The sequence below is a fragment of the Delphinapterus leucas genome, chromosome 12, assembly GCF_059928025.1.
Source record: "Delphinapterus leucas isolate spDelLeu-1000000601 "Yukka" chromosome 12, BTC_Dleu_Yukka2, whole genome shotgun sequence".
Lineage (NCBI taxonomy): Eukaryota > Metazoa > Chordata > Mammalia > Artiodactyla > Monodontidae > Delphinapterus > Delphinapterus leucas.
The window spans coordinates 89,472,400-89,485,860 of NC_143140.1; the positions used below are offsets into that span (position 1 = coordinate 89,472,400).

At 41.9% G+C, this 13,461-nt stretch overlaps 1 protein-coding gene across 4 annotated transcripts in view; it reads right to left on the reverse strand.

Moving 5' to 3' along the window:
- AGPAT4 (1-acylglycerol-3-phosphate O-acyltransferase 4) overlaps positions 1-5,533 on the reverse strand; it is a 121,032-nt gene extending 115,499 nt beyond the window's left edge. For 2 of the 4 annotated variants that reach the window (XR_016395275.1, XM_089922236.1), the window contains exon 1: positions 5,408-5,533. The gene's annotated coding sequence lies outside the window, so the exon portion shown is untranslated. Of the gene's footprint in view, positions 1-4,120; positions 4,779-4,856; positions 4,986-5,407 lie in introns of those variants that run through there. The other 2 variants (XM_089922237.1, XM_089922238.1) reach the window with 2 other exon arrangements.
- Between the last annotated feature and the right edge of the window lie 7,928 nt (positions 5,534-13,461).

Consider the following 13,461-nt stretch of genomic DNA (forward strand, 5'->3'; position numbering starts at 1 on the left):
TCAGAAAGAGAATTTACAAGTCTTCTGCCCTCTGTGCCTCTGTGACCCCAGGGTCAAATCCTCACTTCTTCCATATCGTTAATCAACAAACGTTTACTGACATCAAACATAAGCCAACCAATGAAGGAAGAGACAAGAAAGTTATAAGGGGAACAGTCAACTGCTAAGCACCCTCTCCCTCTCTGCCCAGAACAGTCTATGTATAAAATTGTTCAATGAAAGAAGCATCTGGTGCCATTAGCCAACAGATGCTTCAATCAAAAACAATTACCCCTGTATATTACACAACGGAATACTACTCAGCCATTCAAAAGAGTGAAACATTGCCATTTGCAGCAAAACAGACGGACCTAGAGATTATCATACTAAGTGAAGTAAGTCAGGCAGAGAAAGACAAGCATTATATGACATCACTTTTTTGTGGAATCTAAAAAAATAAGAAAAATTAACTTATTTACAAAACAGATTCACAGACATAGAAAATGAATTTATGGTTACCAAAAGGGAAAGGGGAGGGGGAGGAAAAAATTTTAAACATGGGATTAATAGATACACACAACTATATATAAAACAGATAAACAAGGACTTCCTGCATAGTACATGGAACTAACTATAATCAATACCTTGTATAACCTATAATGGAAAAGAATCTGAAGGTATACACCTGAAACTAACGCAATATTGTAAATCAACTGTAGTTTAATTTAAAAAAAAAAAAGAACAATACGCCCTGGTTTAAGGGGCTGTTTCTACATCTGTTTCTCTGCTAGTTCCTGAGCTTTTTTAGGGAAGAAATAGTTTCCCATTTATTGCTAGATCCATAATATATAGTGCCTGACACATGATACTGATATCAGTTGTTGAGTGAATGAGTAAATGGTTGGGTGGATGGATGATCTATATATGAATGAATGAATGAATGAATGGCGACTGAAAGGTAGGACTAAAGGTGAAAGGAAGAAGTAAAGCAAACCAGACTGGAGGAACAAACACAAGTAGAAAATCTCTGCGGAACAAGTCTTGAAAAATAAAGAAAGACAGGTTAGATAGATTGTTCCATGATAACGTTCACCAAAAATTGCTCTTGTTTTAAGATATTTCCTCTTATTCAGTCATTAGAAGAGAATGGAGATCACCCAGTCACAGTATCTCCCTTAAAAACCCTTCGGATATTTGAAAACTAGCTATTTACACTGTAGGCGGTTTTGCTCACAGTGTGTCCACAGCACTCGGCACACAATAAATGCACAAGAAATACTGTTAAAAGAACAAGTTCATGATTTAAGCTTCCTCTTCCCCAGAACCTTAGCAGTGATTCTCCCTGGTCCATACATGAAGCCAAATTTCCGAGTTCCAAAACTTTCCAAATGGATTCTGTCCTGGGACAAAGATTACTGCATTAGAGTTGCCCAGGTTCTGGGTGATGTGAGATAGTATTTAAGCCCGGCGTGATTACATATTATCATTTAGGCGTCAAAAACCTTTCAGAACTGTGAACACAGTGTCTTCCCATACCCATTAGACCTCCTTTTCAGAATACAGCAGATTGCACAAAATATAGTAAGTTTGCCAAATGTTCATCTGAGCATCCCACAATTTAAAGCAACAGCAATGGTCGGTATTATTAGAATGATGTTGTGGGTGCATGTGGAGTTCCCGCATTCAAATTTCTGACTTGTTTAAAGTCTGATTTAAGTCTGATTGCAGTTCTTAGAGCTTCAACTCAAAAATAACTGAATTACGAAGGATTCTGCCTCCTACTTACATGGTCCTTCTTTTCTACCAGTCTCGTTCTGGGTTAAACAAAATTCTGTCCCTGAATCCCTACTAGTTCCTTCCACCAGCACAGACCGCTCCTGGGCTATTTCCATGCTAAAGATGGACTTCTCCCTGCTTTGGACAAGAACCTTGAACCTGGACCCATCTCTCACCATCTGTACCTGTTACCTGAGACACCTCTGCCTCTTCGCCTTGAATCATCTGTCCCCTCCCCTTCAAATCTTCAATGTCACCATCCTCTACTTCTTCCCAGACTCATGGCATCTCACTTCTCATATCCCTCTTGCCCTGCCTCCTTCTCTCCAGCTCTGTGCCCACCTACACACTCTGTCACCCCTATTTGGAGGATTTCAAACTTGAGAGCACAGGCCACCACTTCTGTTTTCTTCACAAACTTGACAGTACACGGTTCAGAGCCATGAAATCCCAATACGATGCTGACTGACTCCAGCTTCACCAGTTATTTCCTCAGCATCACCTCCATCCAGCCTCTTTCACTGGACCCAGAATTTGCTTTGCATCTATAGCTCCACTGACCCTCTCCGAGTCAAGACTGTTAATTATGGGTTTTTTTGTTTTTTGTGTGTGTGGTACGCGGGCCTCTCACTGCTGTGGCCTCTCCCGTTGCGGAGCACAGGTTCCGGACGCGCAGGCTCAGCGGCCATGGCTCACGGGCCCAGCCGCTCCGCGGCATGTGGGATCTTCCCGGACCGGGGCACGAACCCGTGTCCCCTGCATCGGCAGGCGGACTCTCAACCACTGCGCCACCAGGGAAGCCCCTGTTAATTATGTTTTTAACTTCTACTCAGGGTCTGATCATAGGACAGTGATTTCCCTTTTTTTTTTTGGCTGAAATTCCAAACAATTCTTGCTACTTTTCCTTTGAACTCCATCTTACAAGGATTTTTGCTGTGAAACCCCTGTATTTGGAAACTCAAGAGTACTCGCACCACACACTTGACTTACACACTTTCCATCTGCTCCGCAGGGTCATGTAGTAAAGTCTACATCCTTGAGGACCATCTCAGGCCGGAGAAACAGTAACTTAGTCTGACTAGTTTCCACACTTTGCAAACATCGCAAACCTATAAACCTACAACTGTTCATATGTACTAACATGTGCTTTTCAAAACAATAGTCATATTTTTTAATGACACTTTTCTGTGTTTTATGACTTTTTAACTAGTTCTCTTGTCTTTACTTAGTTCCCATTAGTTTTGTGCCACGCTATTTAGCCCCTTTTTCAGATAACTTTTGTATCTGAAATACTTAAGACCTCTTGCACTATAAAAAGTTTTATAAGTCATAGACAACAGCATGTTGAGATAAAGATCTTGGCAAGCAGAACCTCATTAAACCACCCCTTCTTCCTGCTTCCCTGAGGAGGGGTTACTCTGAGCTTTCTAAGTGATGCTTTTGGCTTCATAGTGGAAAGGCATTGTGAAGGCTAAGCCAGCTTCACAAATCTTTATCCAAAACTACAGATAATGTTAAGAATCAAGGGTGAGATTACTATCGATCCGTCTTATAAAGCCTAATTTGGTAATTCAGGATGCCCATTAGAAGAATGGTGTCTGTTATCAAACATCTCCTCAGATGCACTGAATAAAAGCATCAATTTGACTCCTACCTGTTAATAAGCCCATTTGGACTATGTCTGTTCAACAGCTGTGTCACTTGATTTTAATTATATTTAACTTTGCTTAATACTATGTAGATGATACTTTTTTCTCTCACGTTTTATATTTTTCCTGAAAACCAACCCTTTTTCTCTCCATAGAGGATACTTAGAAGATTCAGTAGTTTCCCTGCCCAACTACACACACACACACACCACATACCACACACATCAGATACACATACACACCACAGACACACACTTTCTTCCTTATCTTTTTTTTTCCCACCTGAGGATGCTTGACTAACAATCACAGCTCGGTTAATCTCTTCCCAGTTTTAAAAAAGAGAAGGTCTATGGACCATCAGCTTAAGGAGAGTGGACAGCTGATCCATATTAGGACGACGCCCGAAAAACTGAGAATCCTGCTGGTAGTTAACATTTGTTACTCATTTACACTTGTTGAACTTGGATTGTGTGCTAAGTAAGTTCAGACCAGAGCAAAGACCCCTCTTTTACACATTCACACTTTTAGGCAGACCTGGGCAGACAATAACGTCAGTGTGAATTCTCGAACACCCTCTACAACTTTTTCCAAGGATCTCACCTCCTCTAAAGAAGTGCTCTTCCCCGCCCCCCCGCCACTTAGTTTGACCACAGCATTAATATCACGTCTTGAGAACAGTTTAGGTTTTCAAAAAAGACCAGAAACTGAAGACTTACATAAACATCAGATCATTCCTTTTTCTAATTCCCAGATATGATGAGGAAATTCATACGCTGAAAATTCAGTAAATAAAGAGGTAATTACAAATGCCCGTTTCCTTGACAACTCCCCTCCCCCAGCCCTCCGGTGATAGGGAAAAACCAAAACGGGGGTGAGGAGGGGTAGCCGCGAAGCCAGGTTGCCTCCGAGCAGCCTGGGCGAGAACCAGCGCGGAAAGCAGCCGACGCGCAGCAAACACAAATAAAGCAATGGATATCGGGGCTGCACTTGGGTGTAGTATTTTTGTGGTTGCCATAGAAACGGCAGAGACGGAAGAACATGTTGCATGACACAAAAGAGACCGATCGGTAACAGGAACCTTCTCCCCGGCTTCGTCTATTGCAGAGAAAATTATTTCACCCGAGGCGGGCGGGGGGCTGGGCAGGGGAAAATGAACCCCAGCACGGCAGCTCGAAATCACAGCGCGGACGGCCACGCTCCCCCAGCTGAACACAAAGAAACGGTCCTTGTGCGGCAGCAAAGCCCCCGCTGCCTTCCAGGGCTGCCCCTCCACGTTCCCACTGTCTCCTCACTTCCTTCTCCGCCTTCCTCTCCTCCTCTTTCTTACCTACCCCTTCCAGAGGTTTTAATGAAATCCAGCCCAGGAGAGAATAAGGGTGATAGAGAGAGGGGTGCAAACATCCGCCACGCCCAGAGGTGAAGTCGCGTGGAAATAGCACGAACGGCACATACCTCCTTTCTGGCAGCCCTGGACACATGGACTTAGAAATCAGAAACTGAAAGGGAGCAGGCTGGGGTGCAGAAATTGCCACTAGTTTATAGGAGCTGTAAGTCAGCCAACACTGGAAAGAAAAAGCGAGACTCCACCCATGGGGTGGACTCTTCGGAAAAAAAAAAAAAAGTGGTCCTCAGCTGACGTCTCTCCCCACCCCATGTCACTTCCTTTTAAAGCTACAATTTAGCAGTTATGGGGAGGGAGATACGAGCTGGTGTAACATGAGTCCCTCCCCCTCCCCTTCCAATTAGTGTAAGGAAGTGCTTCAGCTGGCTTCACGTCTGAAATCTCTGGCCGGAGAACCTGCCAGAATCGGAAACAAAGCCCGCTAGGTGGCCTTTCTTTTTCGGCCGCGCCTCCCGAATCCTGTTGCATCCCTATGCCGACATGGCTCCTCCAACCTCAGCTCGGACAGATCCAGCCCCGTCTGTGCTGAGACCTGGAAATTGCCCTAAACTGGCTCATATTTTGTTTGGTAAAATACCCGCACTCTGCAATCCCCCCTCACCTCTCACTGGTACGCGGTGCGGAAAGGAGATTGCATTCCACTCGGAAGAGCCCCAAAGCACCTTCGACAAAATACTACTGAAAATTCCAGCGATCTGAGATGATAAGAACTGGGAAACAGAGGCTTGGAGGTCGATGGATTTTTCTCCCCGCAAAGCAGCTGCCGGGTGGATTCCCCGTGCGCGCGCGCGCGCGCGCACGCAAGCACATGCACGTGGCATTCACGCGCGGTGTTAGAGAGGGTCTGGGCAGATCTTTATAATAAAATAGAGTCCTCATAATTTTAAAAGAGGGCGGGCTGTTGAACCTCCAGAAATGCCAGGTCTCCAACATTTCTAAAAAACACTTTCAACCTCCAAACAGTTAAGATGTATGCCCTTCAAACGTTCTTTATTAGAGCCATTGCCACAAATAATATTTGAGTATTAACATATGACTCCTGTGTTCACCGCCGTTCTTTAGATGTTTACAATCCACAGGGGAAAAAAATTAATGTTCACAAATAACTAGACCATATTGCAGAATTACTAAGAGCTACAAAAGTGCTAAAAACAGCGTGCCATGAGAAAATAGAAGGATGGAAAGAGCTCTATTGGGTTATGATGAGCGAAAAAAAAGGCATTCAGAATTCAGCAAACATGGTTTGGACTGGATCCTATAGGGTGTGCGGCGTTTTGATAGTCTGTGATGGAGAGAGGGAAAAGCATGAATGGGGTTGAAGGACATCTAAAGCATAAAAAAGGACCAGAACAGAAAACCCATTTGTGGCAATGGTTTATTTTAATATTCATGGGAAAATAAATTTGACCATGTAAACATGTTTATAAATGATGTTTGTAAGAAGTTCTTGCAGCCAACGCAATTTTTGAGTTCTCGTAACTTTTCAAATTATGTTTTAAAATTCATTTGTTTCCAGTTTTTCAAAGCACTCCTAAAGTAGAGTTAGACTGATGCTTTTTCATAGTTGAATTTTGAATGGGGATTAATTTCAAAATCTACAAATTGCATAAATTTGTGCTACATTTACTACAAGTAGAGCCACTGATTTCAACAGAAATATGAAATAAAAATTTTTGACATTTGCAAGTCTTATTCTGATCATAATACTATTATGTCTATTCCATTAAGATTGTCATTATTATTTTTTAATTTAATTTAATTATTTTATACATCAGTTTCTTTTTTTGAATTTTATTTTATTTTTTTATACAGCAGTTTCTTATTAGTTATCCATTTTATGCACATCAGTATATACATGTCAATCCCAATCTCCCAATTCATCCCACCTCCACCACCCCCCACTCGGCTTTCCCCCTTTGGTGTCCATAAGTTTGTTCTCTACATCTGTGTCTCTATTTCTGCCTTGCAAACCAGTTCATCTGTATCATTTTTCTAGATTCCACATATATGTGTTAATATACGTATTTGTTTTTCTCTTTCTGACTTACCTCACTCGGTATGACAGTCTCTAGGTCCATCCACGTCTCTACAAATGACCCAATTTCGTTCCTTTTTATGGCTGAGTAGTATTCCATTGTATATATGTACCACATCTTCTTTATCCATTCGTCTGTCAGTGGGCATTTAGGTTGCTTCCATGTCCTGGCTATTGTAAATAGTGCTGCAATGAACATTGGGGTGCACGTGTCTTCTTGAATTCTGGTTTTCTCAGGGTATATGCCCAGTAGTGGGATTGCTGGGTCATATGGTAGTTCTATTTTTCGTTTTTTAAGGAACCTCCTTACTGTTCTTCATAATGGCTGTATCCATTTACATTCCCACCAACAGTGCCAGAGGGTTCCCTTTTAAGATTATTGCTATTATTATGCTTATTTTTGCTACAGTAACACTTTGCCTATTTAGATGATGTTACTCACAGTCTCAATTACCTTAGAAATATAGCTGAGAAATATGGGAGGAAAAAACACTACTTCTAAAAATTTAAAGTGGAAATACAACCTTCGAGAATTAAACCCTATGCACTTTACTCAGTCCCATTTAGAATCTCTCCTTTATTTTAGATATCCTGATTTAGCTCTTTCTATCTAAACAAGGAACTGTGAAAATTTCCAGATCAAAATCTAACAATTCAGTTCAACAAATAGGTATTGAGTATCTGTGCTGGTTGCTGAAGATACAAAAACACAAGTAAGACATGGACCTTGCCCCAAAGGCCTCAGAGTCTTAGGAAAGAAAGAGGCCTGTAAGCAATTAAGATATGAAGGCAGTAATTGAAGTCTGTACAAGGTTCAGAGATGAGCCAAAGAATGGGAAAAGGGAAGTAGGGGTGTATGTCCACATAGTTTCTTTCTTTCTTCTTTGTAAATAAATTTAATTAATTAATTAATTTTTGTCTGCGTTGTGCCTTCATTGCTGTGCACGGGCTTTCTCTACTTGCAGTGAGCGTGGGCTTCTCATTGCGGTGGCTTCTCTTGTTGCAGAGCACAGGCTCTAAGTGCACGGGCTTCAGTAGTTGTGGTGCATGGGCTCAGTAGTTGTGGCTCGCGGGCTCTAGAGCACAGGCTCAGTAGTTACAGTGCAGGGGCTTAGTTACTCTGCGGCATGTGGGATCTTCCCAGACCAGGGATCGAACCCTTGTCCCCTGCCTTAGGCAGGCGGATTCTTAACCACTGCGCCACCAGGGAAGCCCCTCTACATAGCCCCTTAATTCACAGCAAACTATAAAAGGGATGAGAATGATCAGTATATTCACCGGTGAGACAGCAAGAAATAAACGCTGACAGCTGGAGCTAAGAGGCGTAAAGTGGTAACTCATCAAAAGGATACACAAATAGCCACTAAATAGCAACAACAAAAAGGATGCAACCTCACGTAAAATAAAAGCAGAAAGGAAGAGATGTTCTTTCTTTGCCTGTCTGCTTGTCAAACATTCAGAAAACTATGGTGTACAATGTGAAGAGGATGCTGTAAGATGGGCTGGCTCCTCTTCCTGGTGACAGTGAATTGGTACCTTCTTTCTGGAATTTAAACAAGGTATATCACAAGCTTTTAAAATGTTCATACTCTTTTTTTTTTTGCGGTACGCGGGCATCTCACTGTTGTTTTTTTTGCGGTACGCGGGCATCTCACTGTTGTGGCCTCTCCCGTTGCGGAGCACAGGCTCCGGATGCGCAGGCTCAGCGGCCATGGCTCACGGGCCCAGCCACTCCACGGCATGTGGGATCCTCCCGGACCGGGGCACGAACCCGTGTCCCCTGCATCTGCAGGCGGACTCTCAACCACTGCGCCACCAGGGAAGCCCTATTTGTAACTTTTATAAAAGAAAATGACCATGATTAAAAAACAAAAGACTCAAGGTTTCTAAAGTCTTAGGTGATTTAGGACAGAAGCAAAGAACAATCGATGGAGATTATAACATGTTCAATCCCAAAGATTGAAATATTTTCAGAATCCTCTATTAAAGGTAAAATTATATGTGTTTCAGAAGAGTTTCTTTTAACCTAAATTCTGGTACTTAGAATGATAAGTATCATTTATCTAAAATGTTAACTTACATACTGTGTTTTTCGCTGCCATGCTAGATGGTTGAGTTATTAGGGACATTATTTCCAACAGCCTTTTCTCTTAACACATTGTTAGCTACACAATGACAATAGTTTTGCTTTCTTTTCATTTGGCTTATTTTATGAACCTGAATATAGATACATCTATATAAATCTATATACACAGTTTGAGATTTTCCTCAAGTTATAAAATATAAACATATCACAGACTTGTAATTATAATAACCTCATTGTATGCTAAATTTGGAATTGTTACTGCTTTGAGGTGACAAAGAAAAAGTGTAAATAATAAATTCAATTTGATATTTGGAGTGTTTCATCTTATATTTAATAGTTGTATATTTCAATCATTTCTGATAGAGCCTTACAAATGTGTCACATATATGTTTTTAACGACCAGTAATCTCTTATGGCTATATTGTTATTATTGCAATCATTTTAAGTACTTTCAAATAGCTTTAACATTACCTGTCATTGAGGAAAATACAGAGGAATCAGGCAAGATTCCTCCTTGATCAATAATGATTACAATAAGTCATTCCCCAAACATTAATGTCCATTGATCAGCTCTCAACACATCTTAACTCAGAATTTTTCTTTAAACCTCTTACAAATTGTTCTCAGTGTTCACTCAGCTCCTTTCTCTTCTAGACCACTCCGGGTTCATTCAGACTGGCAGAGATGACCCTGGAAAGTCATTCATTCCCTCCTCTTGCATCCAGGCACTGAGCAACTGGAAATCATATAATGCAGGAGGAAATCTACCCCAACAGGAGGAACTGAATTCAAATCAATTAATGCCCGACTGATGGGCAACAAATGGAAAAAGGTTCCAGCTTCACTATCTGGTTTTAAAAGACAAGGTCATACAAAAGATTACTGAGACTTAGCCCTCGCATTCTTTGCAACCAAGTAAAAAGAAAGCACACCACTTCAGGTGGTGTTTCACTCTGGATGACTTTCAGCCCTTGTACTTTATATGTTGGGTAATTTTTTTTTTAAGTTTTGATAAGATGGATTACCCTTATAAACAGAAATGTGAAATATTGTTTTTTAAATAAATCTTTATTGTTCTCAGTTGTTGACATAATGCTTGTCTTTATTTGGCAAGCTTATAGCCTAGTGGCACCTTGGAGGTTGATCTACTTAAAGTGTCGTCATGGACCATGAGGATGGGAGCTTGTTAGAAATGCAGAGGGGACTTCCCTGGCGGTCCAGTGGTTAAGACTCCATGCTTCCACCGAAGGGGGCGCGGGTTCAATCCCTGGTCGAGGAACTAAGAACCCAATTGCTGTGCAGCGGCCAAAAAATTTTTTAAAAAAATTTTTTAATTAAAGAAAAAAGAAATGCAGAGTCTTGGGCCCCACCCCAGACCTAGTGAATCAAACTATTTTCACAACAGCCCCAGGAAATTCACACGCGCATGAAAGTTTGAGAAGTACTTGCTTGAGTCCACATCTCTCATTTTACAGAGGACACTTCAGAGTCCAGGAACGGTGAGTCTGCTTGTCCTGGGTTACACAACAAACAGGAAATAGAGCTGAAGCAAAACCACAGTTTTTAATGATTCCTACTATGGAATTCTTTCCACTGTATTCCTCCAGCTTTCAGATGAAAAGCAAGTCTGAAAGAAAATCTATTGGCATAAAAATGTTAAAAAGAGAATTTCTACTTAAACTCATGTTTATTATTATAAGTGTAGTTATTAAAAGTCTACACTCTGTGCATTTGAGTTTATACATAGTCAGCTTTACCCAAAGAAAATGAATCTTGGAATTTGGCAACTTTCAGACCAAAATTGGCAAAAAGCAGGTGACATCTTTTCTCCATGATCACTCATTTTATTTCAGTTTCAAGCCAAAGCCAAGTCTCGTTGAATAAAACTTAGCTTCAGGGGCTTCCCTGGTGGCGCAGTGGTTGAGAGTCCGCCTGCCGATGCAGGGGAGACGGGTTCGTGCCCCGGTCCGGGAAGATCCCACGTGCCGCGGAGCGGCTGGGCCCGTGAGCCATGGCCGCTGAGCCTGCGCGTCCGGAGCCCACTTAGCTTCATGACTGATTTGCAAGAGGCGACAGAAAGGAAAATGTGCTCCACAGGTCCCCTTGTTTCTGCTCTTGCCACTTTCAAATCTGCTTGTTCCTCACCTGGCAGCCTTTGCAAAAAGGAGCTTTGTAAAATAAAAAACAAGAGAATGTGATTCTCCCCTCTCTCATCTCTGCCCTTGAGTGCATGAGAGTCCCCTGTATCCTGACAACAGATCTTTCATTGAGCTGTCTTTGTTACTTGCAATAGAGTCCTAATTCTTCATGTAAAGTTTTGGAGTTTCAGCTTCCTCCTACATAAAATTCATGGGGTGGTTGTGAAGTTTAAATGAGACAGCGTGTGTGAAGCTCCTTAATAGTGTAGAGCCTCCAAAAAAAATGATCATTCTTTTCTCCTGCCCTCACCCCATTCATTAAAATACAGATGACTTTCAGATATTTTTGGTTGACATCCTTCTCCTAAACTTCAGATCCGTTTACCTAATTACCTGATGAATATCTCCAGGGAGACATCCTAAAGGCTTCTCAAATTGAACAAGCCCAAAAAGTTTTGGCCCCAACCTAGCCAACGTTCTGCAATCCTATCCTGCAAGTTTCTGGTTCCCTGTTTTGGTGAGAGTTGACATCAAAGTTATCTTTGATTCTTCCCTGTTCCTCTTGCAGCTCTTTCTCCCCACACCAGCCTGTTAATACTCTTCTCAAAGATATTTATAAAGAGCCCTCTCCTCTGATTGCCACTGCTGCTGTTCCGGGCCTCATGACTTTTCTCTTGGTTGTCTGCAAAAAACGCTCTTCAACTTTTTGTTGCAGTATGAAACTTCAACTCCTTTGGGTAACATGCAATGCCCTTTATGATCTGGCCCTACCTCTCCCTCCAGTCTCATCTCTTGCCTCTTTCCATACTTTTCCAAGGACCCCCCTTTTTTCACCTCTCATCAGCTGACTTACCTCTCCCAGCCTCTAAGACTTGCTGACCACCTCCTCCAGGAAGCCCTCAATTCTTTAAAAGGAAGAATGGTCTGAGCGTATTTGTGTTAATGCACTTGCCACAGTGGCATCTAATTGGTTGTTGTTTTTATAGGTTTATTCCCGACTAGCTTGTGAGGACAGGATCTTTGTTTTCAAAGATCTGACATGCCACAGGGCTCCGTAAATACTAACTGAATCAGTGGACATCATCTCTGTGTTACCTTTTCCCACGGGGCAGGTGGGACTCTCAGTTTCCACTCTTATAACTCAAGAAGTTTCTTTTCAGGAAACCTTTTTATCCTTGGTTTTCCTATATTGCAGATACATTTAAGAAAACATTTTAACTCTCCATGAAATCACCTCTCTCACTTTCCCTTATCCTGTTCCTTTCCACTCTTTGCTCATAGGCAGGCATAGTATATGCCTATAATCCTAGTAGCGTAGAAAATTCCATCATCTTTTTATTTCACACATCCTAAGCAGATTTCCTTAACAGGATTTTCATAGCTGTCTTTCTAATGGATTGCAAGTAGTCTATCTACTTAGTAGAGGATCATTTTCCTAACTGTCCTCCTGTTGAATGTGGCCTGCCTCCTGCTTTCACCTACTGTGGGTCAGTCCTCAATTTCACCTGCTTCCACTTACTGAGCACTTAGCACTTTGTATCAGATATTATTAGCTTCCATTTGTTAATCGAAGAGCCTGAAGCTTAGCTGGGTTAAGTCACTGCCTCAAGGTTACGTAGCCGGTAAGTAGCACGGAGTCAGGATTCTCCGCTGAGGTGCCCAGCTCCGCAGAGCACACTCTTCTCCTCTGAGGTCCACTGGCCACCAGGACAACAAGCAGGGCTTGCCCCTTATGGGTGATGCCCTAAGATAACGTCCCAGAAGAAGAGGATTTTGTGACTCATTCCTGCACTGCATGGGCGACTATGTTGCTGCTTTTCACTGTCATTAATTAATACCTTAAAGTTTTGGTGAGTTTCACAATCTTAAATAATACCAATTTTAATTTTTGTAAGTTACGTGTAAAGTTCAATCTCTTTCAGAGTTTGCTTTTATTTACTCTTATCACTTGTATGTATTCTCGTGTGAGATATCTTCTTATGCATCGACTGTTTATGCTTTCGTCTTGGTATTTATCATTTGCAGGTACATTTTTTTTGGGGCCATACCGTGTGGCTTGTGGCATCCTAGTTCCCCAACCAGGGATGGAACCCGGACCCTCGGCAGTGAAAGCGGAGTCCTAACCACTGGTCACCAGGGAATCCCCTGCAGGTACATTTTAATGTGTCAATTGTTTCTTCTAAGATCTCAACTGCTTCAACACTCAATTCTGTTTTCCGTGCATTGTCCTGTCATTCTATATTTAACTGCTTATCTCGAGTTCACCTATCGTGTATGGTGTCAGGTGTTTAAGATATTAGCCAACTGCCATTCTCTCCTGCCGTGTAGTAAATAAATCTTCCGCTGTTTTGAGTGTGCTGACATGGAAGGAGTGTGGGCTTTTGGAGAAAACAGAT